Genomic DNA, 21,188 nt, shown 5'->3' on the forward strand with positions numbered 1-21,188 from the left:
ACTCTTACAACCAGAACTCAATGTTCTCTTAATGTTTAGTCAAAAATAATTACGTTAAATTCAACATCAAGGAACACTTACCAAGACCAGTAGGTTGTATTTAAATTTTTAAAATGTTTTCATTATTTTTCAGGCTACTTTCACAACACCAGTTAAGATACAGTCATGCTTTCAAAATAAAAATTAGAAAAAAAAATCATCTGTGTATTTAGCGGTGAACACTGTAAAACCTGATCAGTTAATTAATGCAATTATTTTTGATAAATGGAATAATTAAATAAAGAAATCACTTACTTGTAAATGGCAAAAAGCCTACTTTGCAGTGCAACTTGGGACTAGACCATTTATTTTCAGCTTGATACTAAACAATGACTAAAAATCACGTATTCACTAGTTTATACTTTATTTCTTAACTCATATGAATCCAGGCAAACATTTTATATTAGTTTAATTTGATATCATTTTGCATGATTAGAAATAAACTTTTTTCCTCTTTCTTTTTGGTAGAAAACATGTCAGGAGATAAGACAATCAGTACATGTAAAAAAAAAAAAAGACAGCCATTTATATTAACAAAGCTGGATTACAGTTATACAGCATGTCTATTACATATTCATTTTGTGTACAGAATGAATGGTGATAGATTCTGTTTTCTTGGGCTCAAAAATCACTGCCGATGGTGACTACAGCCATGAAATTAAAAGACACTTGCTCCTTGGAAAGAAAGACATGACAAAACTAGACAGTATTAAAAAGCAGAGGCATCACTTTGGTGACAAAGGCACATGTAGTCGAAGTTATGATTTTTTCAGTAGTCATGCACGGACACGAGAATTGGTCCATACAGGAGGCTGAGTGCTGAAGAATTGATGCTTGCAAATTTTGGTGCTGAAAACTCTTGAGAGTCACTTGGACTACAAGGAGATCAAACCAATCAATCCTAAAGGAATTCAACTCTCAATATTCTTTGGAGAACTGTTGCTGAAGCTGAAGCTCCAATACTTTGACTGATCTCCTTTAGAATGGACTGGTTGGATCTCCTTGCAGTCCAAGAGATTCTCAAGAGTCTTCTCCAACACCACAGTTCAAAAGCATCAATTCTTCGGCACTCAGCTTTCTTCACAGCCTTGACTAGTTGGAAAGTAATGTCTCTGCTTTTTAATATGGTATCTAGGTTGGACATAACTTTCCTTCCAAGGAGTAAGCGTCTTTTAATTTCATGGCTGCAATCACCATCTGCAGTGATTTTGGGGCCCCCAAAATAAAGTCTGACACTGTTTCCACTGTTTCCCCATCTATTTCCCATGAAGTGGTGGGACCAGGTGCCATGATCTTCGTTTTCTGAATGTTGAGCTTTAAGCCAACTTTTTCCATTCTCCTCTTTCACTCTCATCAAGAGACTTTTGAGTTCCTCTTCACTTTCTGCCATAAGGGTGGTGTCATCTGCATATCTGAGGTTATTGATATTTCTCCCGGCAATCTTGATTCCAGGTTGTGCTTCTTCCAGTCCAGTGTTTCTCATGATGTACTCTGCATATAAGTTAAATAAGCAGGGTGACAATATACAGCCTTGACAGACTCCTTTTCCTTTCTGGAGCCAGTCTGTTGTTCCATGTCCAGTTCTAACTGTTGCTTCCTGACCTGCATATAGGTTTCTCAAGAGGCAGGTGAGGTGGTCTGGTACTCCCATCTCTTTCAGAATTTTCCATAGTTTATTGTGATCCACACAGTCAAAGGCTTTGGCATAGTTAATAAAGCAGAAATAGATGTTTTTCTGGAACTTTCTGGCTTTTTCAATGATCCAGAGGATGTTGGATATTTGACCTTTGGTTCTTCTGCCTTTTCTAAAACCAGCTTTAACATCTGGAAGTTCACAGTTCACGTATTTCTGAAGCCCCCTAAAATTTGTATGTTGAAATCGTAACCCCCAAAGATGATGATATCAGAAACAGGGCCCTTTTGGATGTGATTAGCTAATGAAGGTGGTGCTCTCATGGGTTAGTTTGGTACCCTTACAAGTGAGACCCTTAGAGATCCCTAACCCCTTCCACCATGTGAGGTCATAGTAAGAAGGTGCAGGCTATGAGCCAGGAAGATGGCCTTTACCAGAAAGAAACCATATTGGTACCCTGATCTTGGAATTTTAGACTCAAGAACTATAAGAAATAAATTTCTGAACTTTATAAGCTACCTGTTCTATGTAATTTTGTTATATCAGTTCAAATGGAATAACACAGCTTAAACATTTCTTATTTATTCTCAGGAAAATATAATTATACCAAAACAATAGTTAATTAATGAGTACTCAAAAGGATTGCAGCTTCTAATGTCTACTATTTACCTTCATTCTGACTGTCTCAGGTTTGGTGATGTGAAACAAGTTTATTCTAATTCACACTGAAAGTTCCCTACTTATCAAGTAAAAGTTAAGTAATGTGTGATTATCCATTGAACCAAAATTATGAGCTACTAAACACCATTATTTGGGCTCTTTAATCAGTAGGAGCCTTAAAGAGTTACAGTTTTAAGGATTGAACCAAAGGCTGCAATATGAGGTTTAAGAGAGAGAGATTTAAATAAGGATGAAGACAGCACATGAATTTGAGTGACTGTCTTACTTGGAGAAATAGCATATTTATAATGTTTTAATATTGCACTTACATTAAAAGAACATTAATCTAATTTTATGTCAACTACTGCTTTAATTAAAGGTAAAATGCCGGTGTTTATTTTGCAGTGTACACATTTTCTGCAACAGCATATAGCATGGGATCCAAATAGGACTCGGGAGAAGACAGTATTTCAAGATTTTTCTCAGCTTTGTGATTCTCTTTGGGGTAAGTGAATTTTGACTTAGAAGCTCAAGAACCTGTATTTAAGTAAATGTGAAATTATGAATGAAATATATTTTTTATTCAGGAAAATTAGTATGTTATTAACATACTATTTAATAGCATGTTGCATCATTAAATAAAATATTCAATATAATTAAAATGACTATTTATTAATTTACTTTACTGACTTTAATTTAATATATAATTAAATAATGTTATTTAATAATGTTGAGTATGATTATCTTCAAGAACATAGTTATTAGAGTGTACATATTATTACCTTTAGTAAAACTGATTTATACTGGGAGAAGTTCATATTTTACAAAAAGTCAGTCATGGAAAATATTTGTTGTTGTTTAGTCGCTAACTTGTGTCCAACTCTTTTGCAACCCCATGGACTGCAGTTTTCCAGGTTCCTCTGTCTAAGATTTCTAAGGCAAGGATACTGGAATGTGTTGCCATTTCCTTCTCCAGTGGCAAATATTACATCATGTATATTTTAATATTCTCTGGCTCCAGGGAAGTTGAAAAAATGGGCATATAAGAAATATTTCACGTATTAAGTCTATAAGTCTAACCGAAATTCATCCTAGATCTTTGTATTTCAAACTTAAGTTTCTGCAGATAAATTATTCCATGCAGTAATGATCTAGCAGAAGAATAACAGTGTACAAACATATTCAGTTAAACAGAAGATGGTGATTTATACCATTTGTTTTATTTAATTTTATTGTGTAAAATTAATGTTTGGTGATAATTATGAACAATCATGTTATTTACCTGTTTTACTTATTTTTGGACATAGTTGCACAATTTAAAAAATATTTCTCACACCTCTCTGTCCACATCATAAAGGACAAATCAGGTTGAGAGGGAGCACCTATAAACTGAAAAAAAGGGATATTAGATGTATATATGTACTGTAAGTATACTCAGGCACCCATATATGTGTGTAAAGCACATACATGTGAAATATTTTATTAAAGAAACTTCATTCTTAATTCTTAAGAAAATTTAATTCTTTATAAAATTTCTTAGAGTATCACATTGGTCAGACATACATAAATATACAAGTACAGGTATATTTGTTAAAGAAAATTCTTTTAGGACTTTTATCATTGAGAAATGCACAAAGGACTAAATTGGCCCTAGGATAACAGTGGCTTCTTGTATCTGTATCTCTCAGACAGCTTTAAAAACAAAACAAAGCAAAAACTATGATAAGTTGCATATACTGTCATCACCATGACAATATACAGCCTTGACATACCCCTTTCCCAATTTGGAACCAGTCTGTTGTTCCATGTCCAGTTCTGAATGTTGCTTCCTGACCTGCATTCAGGTTTATCAGGATATTCATTGGAATATTCCTTGAGTATTCATTGGAAGGACTGATGCTGAGGCTGAAACTCCAATACTTTGGCCACCTAATGTGAAGAACTGACTCACTGGAAAAGACCCTGATGTTGGGAAAGACTGAAGGCAGAAGGGGACAACAGAGGATGAGATGGTTGGATGGCATCACCGACTCCATGGAACTGAGTTTGAGCAAGCTCTGGGAGCTGGTGATGGACAGGGAGGCTTGGCGTCTGCAGTCCATGAGGTCACAAAGAGTTAGGCATGACTGAGCGACTGAACTGACTGACTGACTATGAGAATGCAGAAAATAGTCATCCAATTACCTATGAATAGAATGATATATATACAATTACAACAGAACAGAAATGGTGCTGTTGTTAAGTTTGTAGATACAGAAAGTAGGGAATGGAAGTCTGAAGATACTTCACGGAAAAGACAAGAGATCAGGTTCCAGATGAAACACAAACAAAACCATTCAATGAAAGAGGAAGCCATGCTAAGAAGATGAGTGAGATATTTGCCAGTTCACAGCATTTAATATTGGGAGGACCTTGAAAGAAAGTTGGATTAGAAAAGGAAGACTCAATGAAAAATAAAAGAAAAAGGGATAAAGAAAGAAAGCATGTGCCCCTTGGAGATTTCTCAATGGAGAGGAAAAATAATGCAATAAGGTGTAAAAAGTAAGGATCCTGCACAAACAAAAAGGACTCATCATGCAAACCCAAACCTCCCCCTCTCTACTACCATCATCATGAAAATCAGTCATTACAGAAACATAAAAAATACTTTTAAATAAAAATACTTTTACCAAAGAAGAAAAAAAAAGTACAGATAAATTTCATACAAAATTAAAAGGAGAAAAAGATATTAGGAGATGAGAATTGGAACAAGTTACAGAACTGTGGTGTTGGAGAAAACTCTTGAGAGTCCCTTGGACTGCAAGGAGATCAAACCAGTCAATCCTAAAGAAATCAGTCTTGATATTCTTTTGAAGGACTGATGCTGAAGCTGAAGCTCCAATGCTTTGGCCATGATGCAAAGAACTAACTCACTGGAAAAGACCTTGACACTGGGAAGGATTGAAGGCAGGAGGAGGATGACAGAGGATGAGATGGTTGGATGGCATCACTGATTCAATGGACATAAGTTTGAGCAAGCTCCGGAAGTTGGTGATGAACAGGGAAGGCTGATGTGCTGCAGGCCATGGGGTTGCAAAGAGTCAGACACAACTGAGCGACTGAACTGAAATGAACAGAATACCACTTACCAGTGATAATAATGCAGCAGAAGATGATATAGCACTCCAATCAGAATTAAATATTTTCAAACATTATTTGAAACTACAGAGTAAAAGTAAAATCAGAAATTTAGAAATTAAGAACAGATATGGCTAATAAGCTAGAAAAAGTAAGAGCACTGATTAAAGACACAAAAATTATTTATTAAAACAGGATGACTCATTCATAAATAAGGATATATATAAAGGAGTGGACTCAAACATTTATGGAGGCTGAAAAGTCTAATATCTGCAGTCAGGAAGCTGGAGACACTGAAGAACCAAAAACATAGTCTAGTCTGAATCCAAAGGCCTAAGAATTAGGAAAGTCAACAGTCCAAGTTCCAATCTGAGTCCAAAACTGAAGGCAAAAGAAGACTATCTTCTTACCTCTGAGACAGTCAGAGTGAAAGAATTCTTTCTCATTCAGCCTCTTATTCTAGTCAGTCCCTTAAGGATAGGATGAGGCCCACCCATAGTGATAAGGATAAGCTATTAACACAGTTCACTGAGTCAAATATTACTCTCATTTGGAAACAGCCTGTTAAAACAATAAATAGCAGCAGTTTTTCTATACATGATACATGGCTGTCAAATATAATGATTTTAGATGAAAAATAAAAATGAGTGGTTATGTAATAAAATAAAAATAATTAAAGGTGCTATAGAATGTGAATACACAAAATGTGATGAGGTATCTGGATGAATATTCTTAAGGATTGTGGTAAGGCAGTTATTGGCATGGCTGTCAAATATAATGATTTTAGATAAAAAATAAAAATAATGAGTGGTTATGTAATAAAATAAAAATAATTAAAGGTGCTATAGAATGTGAATACACAAAATGTGATGAGGTATCTGGATGAATATTCTTAAGGATTGTGGTAAGGCAGTTATTGGTAAATTCAAAAAAATTGCAGAAGCGGACCACCCATATCTAACATGAACATTTCACTCAGCAATTCTGATATTGGGTGGCCTCAGCCTGCAGAGGCTTGCAGCAAACCTTTGGTTCCTGACCAGGGACTGAGGTCGGCTCACAGTGGTGAGAGCACTGAATCCTATCTAGCCAGTTGTCAGTGACAAGGTCCTGGCTCTTTAGTTTTGCAGAAAAGAATTCCCACAAGATGGAATGTAGTGAAAAAGAGTAGAGTATGTGTAGAAGACACACAAGCAGACTCAGAGAAAGAAAGTCAGGCCCTCATGGCTGTTTAAATCACTTATATAGGGCAGTTATTCTGGGTTTCTTTTGACCAATCATTTTGATTTTCCTGGTTCAGAGTCCATATTTGGTATATCACAGGATCTTCCCATTTGCGTGCGTGCATCTCTTAGCCAAGACAGATTCTACTGAAGAGACCTATGTGTAGTTAGCGTCACTTCGCATCACTCCCAGTTTGACTTCCTAGGATACTTGTTGTACATGTGTAGTCAGGGAGGTCTGCTGACTTCAAGAATGAAAAATATGTGGTCTTATCTAAATATCTTCTATCTGGGCAGGCTCAGTCTCTTCCTTTGATTGTCCTGCTACTTTGTATTGGAACATTAGTCCAGAGAGAACTATTTCCAATTGCTCACCCTGGGATCCCATCTATCTCCTGCTTCAGTTTGATTTTATAGAAATCTCTCTACTACAAAGTAATTATACCTTGCATTAATCTGTGTTCTCCAGAGAAACAGAACCAATAGGATGTGTATTCAGGGGCATACTGAAGCATCATATCCAGAATGTCAAAATAATTGTTGCATTTGACTCTCATACAGCAAAGAAGCAAGCACAACACGTGGTAAAAGTCTTCAGATTCCAGATACAACCAATTTCACATTTAGCAATGTTGTTATGACCTGTATACTGGATGACATGAAAAGCTGCTACCTTGACTGTCACCTAGAACAGAAAAAGATTCTAGAGTAGTTTCAGAGTATTTTTGGCACCACATCTGTGTGAATTAGCAGTGTGGTAAAAAGCACTCCTGGAAACCATTAAAATACACAGGATGACCAAAAATATTATATCAGAACTGACTGTGTGCCAAATAAAATATTTCATAAAGCTTAATTGTTTCTTCAATTTATTTTGCCTTGGCCATATGACCCAAATTCTCTTAATAGTTCCACCTAGCTAACTCTGAGGAAAGTGCGATATTGGAAATAGAATTTAAAATATTGCACTTTTGGAAAACTCATTCAAATATATGTTTTTTCATGCATGTTAGGTACCTTGAAGTCTAAGCTTCATTAGTTTTCTGATAAACCTACCTCTATCATTGTCCTTTATTACTTGAAGCAATCTAATATCCTCTGAAATTATTTGATTTATTGTATAAAGCAAGCAATAAATGACCTTGAGAACTTCTCCTTTTTATAAGATCCACAAATAATAAATTACATTTCTCATTCTGAAATCAATACTTTAATTAAATTTAATTTTGTCTATTAATAATATAGTTTGAGGCAGAATACTTACTGATCTTCTAGCAATGTATATTATATATTTATTAGCTTGGTGTTTTATTTTGTTTAATTTGACCTATTATCAGAAGCACAAATTAATCAAATTTCAACTGGGCAAACACGTCACAGAGAATAAACATCACAAGCAAAACAAAGTCTCAAGATTAATTCACATAGAACTAATAAAAATGTATCACATTTTGTGACATTTTTATTAGTGTCATATCCAATGCATAACACTAAGAAACATGCCAACTTTTTTGACCCCATTAAGGAAATAACTAATGAAATAGCATAGATAATAACATATATAACACAGCATTCCAAACATGCTGACCTAACAAATCTACAATAGCTCCCATCTATTTGAATGATAAAAGGAGCCTAAAATGAAACAAATGTACTAGTTTAGCTAAGTAGTAATAAATGAAGTCACTATCACTCTGCATTTGAGGCAGCTACTATCTTCTGAATTCTAATCACTTAAAGGCAGGTATTTTTGTGTACTAAACTTAAAATTAATCTTACACACAGAATATATAAACACCTAAATTACATTTCATTCATCTAAGTCAACTAGAATCTACAATCTTGGAAACTACAATAATTTGGAAGAGTTGTATATAAGAAAATAAAAGCATACTTTGTCTCACAGCTCCAAAAATAGAACAAGATGGTCTAGTAAAAGCATATCCTCATAGTAGCTGTAGTATATATTTTCTTCACCATTGGCTGGCTGACAAATGTATTTAACCTATTTAGATAGCTAGATGAGATTTAAGCAGATTGAATTATCTATTTATGTATCTTTCTTGGTTCTATAAACATCTCTAAATATTATTTTGGATCTAATTGTTGAGGAAAGATTGCTGCCTCTGAGAAGTTAATGAGCTTTATTTCCTTGGACAACTTAAATTTGATATAGAATTATATTTTCTTTTTCTTGTAGGTCAAGAGACACAGCATCAAGTTTATGGACTAATTTGAGCACAATATTTTCATTATTTCCTGAATTTGAACAACAACTTCCTAATTTGTTTCTCTGCATCTTCATTTCCTTAAAAGAATAGTGTTTCTGGCAACTATTCTTCATCCTTGACATTAGCACTTCCATTGGTCAGAGTGCAGGGGGATCTCAGAATTCCAAATTATTCACATTCTTATGTTTGAAGTTCTTGGAGAAAAATTACTTTTCAGTTAATGCTGTAAGAATATTGCCATGACTAACATTTAAAAACCTTGTCATGGATTCCTGCAGTTGCTAGAAGTGTGGCCTGATCTCCTGTTAGTATTGAGCATGATCCTAGGAAGTTTATCCCAAAATGGAATTTTGAAGCAAAACATTCAAAACTGTAGCCTAATGGAGGACTCATCAATGGTCAAATTTCAATTGTAATTACCCTTGGCATGCTATAGAGATGCAGTTGTTAAAATTCTTCCAATGTGAATTGATATGAGATAGATATAGAAAAGAAAGTGTGTTAAGGGAAATGGCCATTTGGGAGGTTCAAAAGAAGCAGTAATTGTAAAGAATATGAAATTGATGGTCCTCACTGGATGTTATTGATTCAGTGCAGAAAGGTTATGAGTGATTAATAAGCCATTTTTTCTGGTCTGATTATCAAGGTGGTAGAGCTCCAGCAAAGGTTGAATTCTCAGCCCCAGAAAACACATTGTGCCAAAATCATAAACCTGATTAGAAAATGCTTAGATTCTTCATATCATTCTGGGCATATATGGGTTTATGCACTTGAATTCTGAATTTCCAAGTTTAGTCAAAACCATTTGGGCCTTCAGAAATTACTTACTGCCCATTGTTTAAGATAATATACTCCATTGCTTGAATGCCATATAGAAGTCCCTTCCTTGCAAGAGAAAACATGATTCCTCAAGAAAATACCACTCCTTGGCAGTCAGACTAACAGCTAGAGTCAGGTCACTAGATAATCCTGTTGAGAAAGTAAAAGAAATCATGAGTTTGTAAAGGGATTTGACAACTGAAAAGAAGTGCACAGCCTAAAAACTGAGAATTATGATTTATTCGAAAAGCTGTCTGCAGACTCAAGACCATGAGGCAGCCTCTCAGCCACCCTGAGGGGCTTCTCTGGAGAGGTTAATGGAAGAGCCAGGATATATAGCGATTTTTGCAACAAAAACAAGGTAGCCAGAACATCAAAAGATTACTGTTAATAAAGAAATTCTGATGCCTCTGTTTAGTAAATTTAGTACTTTTCTGTGTATAGAAAGATGCAAGAACCTGGGCTCGTTGAAATCTTTCCTCTGATATGCATCTTAGATACTAGGGCTAGCTTGAATTCTCTCAGGGTGTACCACTGGGGGCAGCTGCAGTGGCTACTGGTTTGAGAGTTGCTATATCACTTGTTTACTGATATGACTAGTGGCATTTTCATCCATAGACTCTACACCAAAGGAACTGCAGAGCGTAGTGCTTAGGGCTCTAGAGTGATAGAGAGGCTGGATCAGTACATGGAAGGATAGGAAAATACCCTGTTGTTGTTGTTCAGTTGCTCATCCATGTCCAACTCTTTGCAATGATAGATTGCAGCATGCCAGGCTTCCCTGTCCATTGCCAGCTCCAGGAGTTTACTCAAACTCATGTCCATTGACTCAGTAATGCCCTCCAACCATCTTGTCCTCTGTTGTCTCTATCTCCTTCTGCATTCAATTTGTCCCAGCATTAGGGTCTTTTCCAATGAGTCAGCTTTTCATATCAGGTGGCCAAAGTAATGGAACTTCAGCTTCAGCATCAGTCCTTCCAATGGATGTTTAGGATTGATATTCTTTAGAATTGACTGGTCTGATCTTGCAGTCCAAGGAAATCTCAGTGTCTTCTCCAACACCACAATTCAAAAACTTTAATTCTTTTGTGCTCAGCATTATTTATGGTCCAAATCTCACATCCATACATAATTACTAGAAACAAAATAGCTCAAATATACCGATCTTTGTTGGCAAAATAATGTCTCTACTTTTTAATACTCTGACTAGGTTTGTCATAGCTATTTTTTCAAGGAACAAGCATCTTTTAATTTTATGGCTGCAGTCACCATAGGCAGTGATTTTGGAGCCCAAGAAAATAAAGTCTGTCATATTTCCACTGTTCCCCAAACAATTTGCCATGAAGTGATGGGACCAGATGCTATGATCTTACTTTTCTGAATGTTGAGTTTTAAGCCAGCTTTATCACTCTCCTCTGTCACTTTCATCAAGAGGCTCTTTAGTTCCTATTTGTTTTCTGCCGTAAGAGTGGTGTCATCTGCATACCTAAGGTTATTGATATTTCTCCTGGCAATCTTAATTCCAGTTTTTGCCTCATCCAGCCCAACATTTTGCATAATGTACTCTGAATATAAATTAAGTAAGCAAGGTGACAATATACATCCTTGATGTACTCCTTTCCCAATTCCCAGTCCGCTGTTCTATGTCTGGTTCTAACTTTCTTCTTGACCTGCATACAGGTTTCACAGGAGGCAGGTAAGGTGGTCTGGCATTTCTCTCTCTTGAGGAATTTTCCACAGAATTCTGTGATCCACACAGTCAAAGGCTTTAGTGTAGCTAATATAGCAGTAGTAGATGTTTTTATGGAATTCCCTTGTTTTGATATGATCCAACAGATGAATTGGCAATTTGATCTCTGGTTCCTCTGCCTTTTTATATCCAGCTTGAATATATGGAAGTTCACATACTGTTGAATCCTCACTTGGAGGATTTTGAGCACTGCTTTGCTAGCATGTGAGATAAATACAATTGTGCAGCAGTTTGAACATTCTTTGGCATTACCTTTCTTTGGGATTGAAATGAAAACTGAATTTTTCCATTCTTGTGACCACTGCTGAATTTTCCAAATTTGCTAGCATATATAGAGGAGAACTTTCACATCATCATCTTTTGGGATTTGAAATAACTCAGCTGGAATGCCATCACCTCTACTAGTTTTTTCCATCGCCTCCACAACACTGTAGCAAGAATATATATTCTGTCCTGTATGCTCTGACAAGTCACTTCAGTCATGTCTGGCTCTGTGATCACATGAGCTGTAACCTGCCAGCATCCTCTGCCCATGGAATTCTCCAGGCAAGAATACTGGAGTGGGTTACCATTTTCTCCTCCAGGGGACCTTCCCAACCCAGGGATCGAAACTGTGTCTCCTTCATTGCAGGTGAATTCTTTATTACTGAGCCACCAGGGGAGCTCTAGCAAGAATATATAATACTGAATAATCCAGTTATTTCTTAAAGGGATTTATAACTGTTGAACTATTTAACAATAGCCTAGGAAAGAGGAATACTCAAAGACTACACAAACTTTAAGATGAAGTAAGTGGCTTGATGTTGGGTACCTGGAAAAGTGAATTGTCATTTTAATCATCCTCCCCATTAAGATATGCACAGGTCATTGCCAAAGGCATTCAGACCATATAATAAAAAAAGCCTTAGAACAGGCATGCCTCACAGGGGCTAATAGGTCTATAGAACTTCTTGATGGTGATTTCCTTGGTATCCAAATGCATAATCCTTGGTGGTTTGTATCCATGTTCATATACAGAATTCCCACATTGCTTCCTTAATCTGTAAGGTAAACAATTCTAGGGAAAAGGCCAAGTGAAAGTCTCAGAAATGAGCCCTCCTCCCATGAAGATGGTAAATCCAGAGCAATAAAGGGACTGAAGCCACTTTTTAGGCCTAATGGATGCTAAAATTGTGGCCTTATTATTTTTCCATTCACTCAATAGTCTGGCACCTACAAAAGTCAGATATATCCTTCAGTTCAGTTGCTCAGTCATGTCCGACTCTTTGTGACTCCATGAACTGCAGCCCACCAGGCCTCCCTGTCCATCATCAACTCCTGGAGTTCACTCAAACTCATGTCCATCGAGTCGCTGATGCCATCCAGGCATGTCATCCTCTGCCGTCCCCTTCTCCTCCTGCCCTCAATCCCTCCCACCATCAGAGTCTTTTCCAATGAGTCAACTCTTTGCATGAGGTGGCCAGAGTACTGGAGTTTCAGCTTTAGCATCATTCCTTCCAAAGGACACCCAGAGCTGATCTCCTTCAGAATGGACTGGTTGGATCTCCTTGCAGTCCAAAGGACTCTCAAGAGTCTTCTCCAACACCAGAGTTCAAAGGCATCAATTCTTCAGTGCTCAGCTTTCTTCACAGTCCAACTCTCACATCCATACATAACTACTGGAAAAACCATAGCGTTGACTAGATGGACCTTTGCTGGCAAAGTAATGTCTCTGCTTTTGAATATGCTATCTAGGTTGGTCATAACTTTCCTTCCAAGGAGTAAGCATCTTTTAATTTCATGGCTGCAATCCCCATCTGCAGTGATTTGGGAGCCCCCCAAAATAAATTCTGACACTGTTTCCACTGTTTCCCCATCTATTTCCCATGAAGTGATGGGATCAGATGCCATGATCTTCATTTTCTGAATGTTGAGCTTTAAACCAACTTTTTTCAATCTCTTCTTTCACTTTCATCAAGAGGCTTTTTAGTTCCTCTTCACTTTCTGCCATAAGAGTATATCCTTACAGGTAGCAAAATACAGTATCATAAACTCAAATGTCTGCCTCAGTCACAGTACCTGCTCCAGTGATGTTATACCCACTGAAGAACAGTAACAACAACAACAAAAAAAGAACAGTAACAGATTCCTATAGTTGGTATGTGTGAGCTGTGCTTAGTCACTCTGTCATATCCGACTCTTTGCGACCCCATGGACTATAGCCCACCAGGCTCCTCTGTCTGTGGGAATTCTCCAGGCAAGAATACTGGAGTGGGTTGCAGTGCCCTCCTCTGGGGGATTTTCTCAACCCAGGGATCAAAACTAGGGATCCGCCCACATTGCAGGCAGATTCTTTAGTGTCTGAGCCAATTAACTGGGCAAATGTGTCCTGTTTCATTGCAGTCACATGATTAAGAATAAGCAAAAGCAGTTTACATCTATATGGTGTATTAGTTTTCTGGGGCTGCTTTAACAAATCACCACAAATTTGGTGGCTTAAAACAACAGGAACTTATTCTTTCATAGTTCTGGAAGACTGAAGCCTGAAATGAAGGTGTCAGCAGAGTTGGTCATTTCTGAAAGGTCTGGGAGAGAATCAGTTCCATGTCGCTTTCCTAGATTTTGGTGGTTACTACAATATTTGTCATTTCTTGGCTTATAGATGGCATCACTCTTATAGAGGTTCTGTATTTACATGTTCAATACTGTCTCTATTTTCTATTTTTATAAGCATAGCAGTTATTGGATTAGAGCCAACCCTAATCCAGTTAGGACCTTATTTTAACTTACTAATCACATTTACAAAGAGTCTATTTCCAAATAAGGTAACATTCTGATGTCCTGGATAGACATGAATTTTTTTTAATTTAAATGTATTTATTTTAATTGGAGGCTAATTATTTTACAATATTTTAAGGGGTTTATTATTCAACTTAGAACACTTGGTATTGTTCACAGTATACATTTTCAGTCTTGACCTGTGTAAAATTTTACTACTAAGGGAAATCCAGCCACTTAGACATTCCATACATGTCCATTGTTTGACTGTATGGGTAACACAATTTGCTGAACGATAGCATTTTCTTGGAAGACTGTGTTTGCTATTACCAGTGCATTCTCTTGGGAAAACTCTGTTAACCTTTGCCCTGCTTCATTTTGTAGATGAGGAAAAAGTGTAAAGAATGACAGATTTTATTTTCTTGGGCTGCAAAATCATTGCAGATGGTGACTGAAGCCATAAAATTATAAGATACTTGCTTATTGGAAGAAGAGCTATGACAAACCTAGATAGCATATTCAAAAGTAGAGACTTCACTTTGCCAACAAAGGTTCATATAGTCAAAGCTATGATCTTTCCTGTAGTCGTGTATGGATATGGAGGTGGACCACAGAAAAGGCAGAGTGCCAAAAGAAGAATGGACTCTTTTGAATTGTGTTTCTCAAGAAGACTCTTGAGAGTCCCTTGGACTGCACGGAGATCAAACCAGTAAATCCTAAAGGAAATCAACCCTGAATATTCATTGGAAGGATTGATGCTAAACTGAAGCCCCAATATTTTGGTCACCTGATGAGAAGAACTAACTCATTGGAAAAGACCCTGATGCTAGGAAAGATTGAAGGCAAAAGGAGAAGAGGGTGGCAGAGGATGAGATGGTAAGCTAATATTACTGACTCAGTGGACATGAGTTTGAACAAACTCTGGAAAACAGTGAAGGATAGGGAAAAGCCTGGCATGCTGTAGTTCATGGAGTTGCAAAGAGTCAGACATGATTTAGTGACTGAAAACAGCATGTTGTTGTATAAACAAGAAATAACAAGAATATTTGAGTCTTCTGAAATACATATGTGCTTCCTAGGGCGGGAACTGAGCTCTATGAAATTTTGGAGGGTAACTTTATTTTTAGGTTTTATTTACTTTTTGTTTATTTTTTAAATTTAAATTTATTTATTTTAATTGGAGGCTAATTACTTTAAAATATGTATTGGTTTTGCCATACATCAACATGAATCTGCCATGGGTGTACACATGTTTCCCCATCCTGACCCCCTCCCTCCTCCCTCCCCATACCATCCCTCTGGGTCATCCCAGTGCACCAGCCCCAAACATCCTGTATCCTGCATTGAACCTGGACTGGCGATTCATTTCTTATATGATATTATACATGTTTCAATGCCATTCTCCTTTTAAATTGAAGTGTAGTTGATTTGGTCTTCCCTGGTAGCTCAGTCGGTAAAGTATCTGGGGTTCAATCCTTGAGTCAGAAAGATCCCCTGGAGGAGGAAATTGCAACCTACACCAGGATTCTTGCCTGAGAAATCCCATGAACAGAAGAGCCTGACAGGCTACAGTCCATGGGGTTGCAAGAGTTGGCCTCAACTTAGCAACTAAACCACCACCACCACCATAACTGATGTACCACATCATATTACCTACATATTACCTACCATACCAATCACATTCCTATTGTATAACATAACAACTCAGTATTTTTATAGATTATGCTCCATTTAAAGTCACCACAAAATAATGGCTATATCTTCCTGTGTGGTACAGTACATCTCTATAGCTTATCCATTTTGTACATAGTAGTTCATACCTCTCAATCACCTACTTCCAGTACAACTTTCCCCTCCCTCCCTCCCTCCCTGATCCCACTGGTAACTACTAGTCTGTTTTGTATACCTGTGAGTCTGTTTCTGTTTTACTCTATTCATTATTTTCTTTTATATTTTAGATTCTATCTATAAGTGATAACACACAATAGTTGTCTTTCTCTGTCAGACAAATTTCATTAAATATAATACCCTTTCAGTCCATCTATGTTCTTTCAAATGGCAGAATTTCTTTCTTTTCTATGATGGTATATTATTTCCATTATATACATTTGCTGATTGATTCTTAGGTTGCTTCCATATCTTGACTATTGTAAATAATGCTGCTGTGAACATTAGAGTGGATATTTCTTTTGAATTAGTGTTTTATTTTTCTTCAAATATACACCCTAGAATTGCTGTATCATCAGTTCAGTTCAGTTCAGTCACTCAGTCCTGTCCGACTCCCTGTGACTCCATGAATCGCAGCTTGCCAGGGTAGTTCTACTTTTAGTTTTCTAAAAAATGATAATGGAATATTGCCAATGATATCAGTAAACCAAGAAATCTCAGTCATCAACAATTGCAGCCCTACAGCTTGAGCCACTGAGCCCTGAGCAATTCAGATAGGAAAAGCATACCTGCCATCTAGCAGCCATCAGACTGCAGCCATTCGCTATCATGAAACTTAAGGAAACTCAAGATGTGAAAACACATAATATTGGCTGAAACAAGTGAGGTGCATATCAAAGGAATGATTGCAGTGAGCCCAGACTCTTTCATCTTACCATACATAGAAAAGTACTAAATTCTATAACTTGACATATCTGGCTTCTTCAATTAACATTAATATTTTGATGTTTCTGACTACCTGCCCTTGCAGGAGTTGCAAAACTCCTATACATACTAGCTCCTTGCTTATCTTCTCAGAGTACTTTCTGACAGTTATCTGAAATGCTGTCTTCCGAGCTGCAGTCCTCATTTTGCTGCAAATAAAATTTAGCTCACAACTTTCACATTGTGCATTTATTTAGAAGCCAATAGGAACCTCCATACTATTTTCCATAGTGGCTGCACCAATATACCTTCCCAACAACAGTGTACTAGGATTCCCTTTATCCACATACTCACCAAAGTTTCTTGCTTGTAGGCTTTGTGACAATAGACTGTATGACAGATGTGATATGATATTTCATATTACTTTTAATTTGCATCACTATCTATTTCTACTTTATTGACTATGCCAAAGCCTTTGACTATGTGGAACACAATAAAGTGTGGAAAATTCTTCAAGAGATGGGAATACCAGACCACCTGACCTGCCTCTTGAGAAATTTGTATGCAGGTCAGGAAGAAATAGTTAGAACTGGACATGGAACAACAGACTGGTTCCAAATAGGAAAAGGAGTACATCAAGGCTGTATATTGTCACCCTGCTTATTTAACTTATATGTAGAGTACATCACAAGAAAAACTGGACTGGAAGAAACACAAGCTGGAATCAAGATTGCAGGGAGAAATAACAATAACCTCAGATATGCAGATGACACCACCCTTATGGCAGAAAGTGAAGAGGAACTCAAAAGCCTCTTGATGAAAGTGAAAGTGGAGAGTGAAAAAGTTGGCTTAAAGCTTAACATTCAGAAAACGAAGATCATGGCATCCGGTCCCATCACTTCATGGGAAATAGACGGGGAAACAGTGGAAACAGTGTCAGACTTTGGGGGCTCCAAAATCACTGAAGATGGTGACTGCAGCCATGAAATTAAAAGACGCTTACTCCTTGGAAGGAAAGTTATGACCAACCTAGATATCATATTCAAAAACACAGATGTTACTTTGCCAACAAAGGTTCGTCTAGTCCAGGCTATTGTTTTTCCTATGGTCATATATGGATGTGACAGTTGGACTGTGAAGAAGGCTGAGCGCCAAAGAACTGATGCTTTTGAACTCTGGTGTTCAAAAGACTCTTGAGAGTCCCTTGGACTGCAAGGAGATCCAACCAGTCCATTCTGAAGGAGATCAGCCCTGGGATTTCTTTGGAAGGAATTATGCTAAAGCTGAAACTCCAGTACTTTGGCCACCTCATGCGAAGAGTTGACTCATTGGAAAAGATTCCGATGCTGGGAGGGATTGGGGGCAAGAGGAGAAGGGGAAAACAGAGGATGAGATGGATGGATGGCATCACTAACTCGATTAACATCAGTCTGAGTGAATTCCCAGAGTTGGTGTTGGACAGGGAGGCCTGGAGTGCTGCGATTCATGGGGTTGCAAATAGTCGAATACGATTGAGCAACTGAACTGAACTGATTACCGAAAATGTTGAGCAACTTCTCATGTGCCTATTGGCCATCAGTGTACGTTCTTTGGAAAAATGTCTGTTTAGTCCCTATGGCCATTTTTAAATCAAGCTGTTTGGTTTTTTGAGTTTCAATTGTATACATTTTTAGGTTTTAGTCATGTAAGTAATGAAGAATGCAGAAACATCATATCCAAAGAAACACAATAACAATAACAAAAACTAACTATTGAATTTCTCAGTCCCTATCAATAAGATGTAGTACTATCTTGAACTCTCTAAAGGTGGCACATGTCACACTTGGCGAGGCACTTCTAATCTATTTGTCAGGTTTTAAAAAGGCCTAGAAGAGAAGGCCATTCTACTACAGACCAGTCTGTGGTGCAAGTAGTCTGCCCTTTGGGTAATAATCACCTTTCAGGCTCTGTAAATTTAAAATTATGTGTGGTGAAAATACATGTTATATGGAGCTCATGTTGTTGTTCTTCAATTGCTAAGTAGTTTCCAACACTTTCTGACCCCATGGACTCCAACATGACAGGCATCCCTGTCCTCCACTATCTCCCAGAGATTGCTCAAGGTCATGTCCATAGAGTTGGTGAGTCTATCTAACCATCTCATCATCTGCTGGCCTCTTCTCATTTTGCCTTCAATCTTTCCCAGCATCAGGGTCTTTTCCAATGATTTGACTCTTCATATCAGGTGACCAAAGGACTGAAGCTTCAGCTTCAGCATCAGTCATTCCAAAGAATATTTAGGGTTGATTTCCTTTAGGATTGACTGGTATGGAACTCACACACAGCAAGACAAAAATAGCAGAATCAAAAGGGAGACACCTAGGTATTTTAAAAAGCAGCAGAAGCATAAAAGCTCTTGTAGTAAGACAGAAATACAGACAAAGAGCATGAAGAGTGCCACGGGAAAGGTTTTCTGGCAAATAAATTTTCAGGCAGAAATTCAAATACAATAGACTTACCAGAAAGGATTCTATGGAAACTAATATATAAAGGACTGAGGAAAGAAGGACTGGGTATAAAGGACAGGTGAATGTCTACAGGCTTAGAACAGAGTCCACAGCTACTCTAATAGGGAGCTATGGAGATGGAATCAGTCAGTCAATCAATCAGTTCAGTTGCTCAGTCGTGTTTAACTCTATGTAATGCCATGAACTGCAACACACCAGGCTTCCCTGTCCACACCAACTCCTGGAGCTTGCTCAAACTCATGTCCATTGAGTCAGTGATGCCATCCGACCATCTCCTCCTCTGTCATCCTTCTCCTCATGCCTTCAATCTTTCCCAGCAGGGTCTCTTCTAATGAGACAGATCTTCACTTCAGGTACCAAAAGTATTGGAGCTTCAGCATCAGTTTTTCCAATGAATATTCAGTACTGATTTCCTTTAGGATTGACTGATTTGATCTCCTTGCAGTCCAAGGGACTCTCAAAAGTCCTCTCCAACACCACAGTTCAAAAGCATCAATCCTTCGATGCTCAGCTTACTTTATAGTCCAACTCTCACATCCATACACGACTACTGGAAAAAACATAGCTGACTAGATGGACTTTGGACACAAAGTAATGTCTCTGCTTTTTAATACACTGTCTAGGTTTATCATACATGTTATTCCAAAGAACAAGCACCTTTTAATTTCATGGCTGCAGCCACCATCTGCAGTGGTTTTGGAGCCTGAGAAAATAAAGTCTGTCACTGTTTACCCATCTGTCTGACATGTAGTGGTGGGACTGAATACCATGATCTTCATTTTTGAATGTTGAGTTTTAAGCCAGCTGTGTCAGTCTCCTCTTTCACTTTCATCAAGAGGCTCCTTAGTTCCTCTTTGATTTCTGCCATAAGGGTGGTGTCATCTGCATATGTGAGGATATTGATATTTCTTCTGGCAATCTTGATTCCAGCTTGAGCTTCATCCAGCCCGGCATTTCACATCATGAGCTCTGTAGGTAAGTTAAATAAGCAAGGTGACAATATACAGCCACGATGTACTCCTTTCCCAATTTTGAACCAGTCCATTGTTCCAAGTCTAGTTCTAACTGTTGCTTCTTGACCTGCATGCAGATTTCACAGGAGGCAGGTCAGGTGGTCTGGTAGTCCCATCTCTTGAAGAATTTTTCACAGATTTTGTGATCCAGAGTCAAAGGTTTTGGTGTAGTCAATGAAGAAGATGGTTTTTCTGAATTTCTTTTGCTTTCTCTATGATCCAGCAGATGTTGGCAATTGGATCTCTTGTTCCCCAGCCTTTTCTAAAAGCAGCTTAAACATCTGAAGTTCTCTACATACCATTGAAGCCTAGCTTGGAGAATATTGAGCATTACTTTGCTAGTGTGTGAAATGAATGTAATTGTGCAGTGGTTTGATCATTGCTTACCATTGCCTTTCTTTGGGATTGTAATGAAATCTGACTTGTTCCAGTCCTGTGACCACTGCTGAGTTTTCCAAATTTCCTGGCATATTTAGTGCAGCACTTTCACAGCATCATCTTTTGGGATTTGGAATAGCTCAACAGGAATTCCATCACTTCTGCTAGCTTTGCTCATGCTGATGCTTCCTAATGCACACTTGACTTCACATTCAAGGATGTCTGACTCTAGGTGAGTGATCATATCATTGTAGTTATCTGAGTGGTGAATATCTTTTTATATAGTTCTTTTTTTAAAATTTTTATTTTATTTAACTTTACAATATTGTATTGGTTTTGCATAGTTCTTCTGTGCATTCTTGCCACATCTTCTTAATATCTTCTGCTTCTGTTAGGTCCATACTGTTTCTGTACTTTGTGGTGCCCATCTTCCATGAAATATTCCGTTCAGTTCAGTCACTCAATCCTG

The sequence above is a fragment of the Bos javanicus genome, chromosome 15, assembly GCF_032452875.1.
Source record: "Bos javanicus breed banteng chromosome 15, ARS-OSU_banteng_1.0, whole genome shotgun sequence".
Lineage (NCBI taxonomy): Eukaryota > Metazoa > Chordata > Mammalia > Artiodactyla > Bovidae > Bos > Bos javanicus.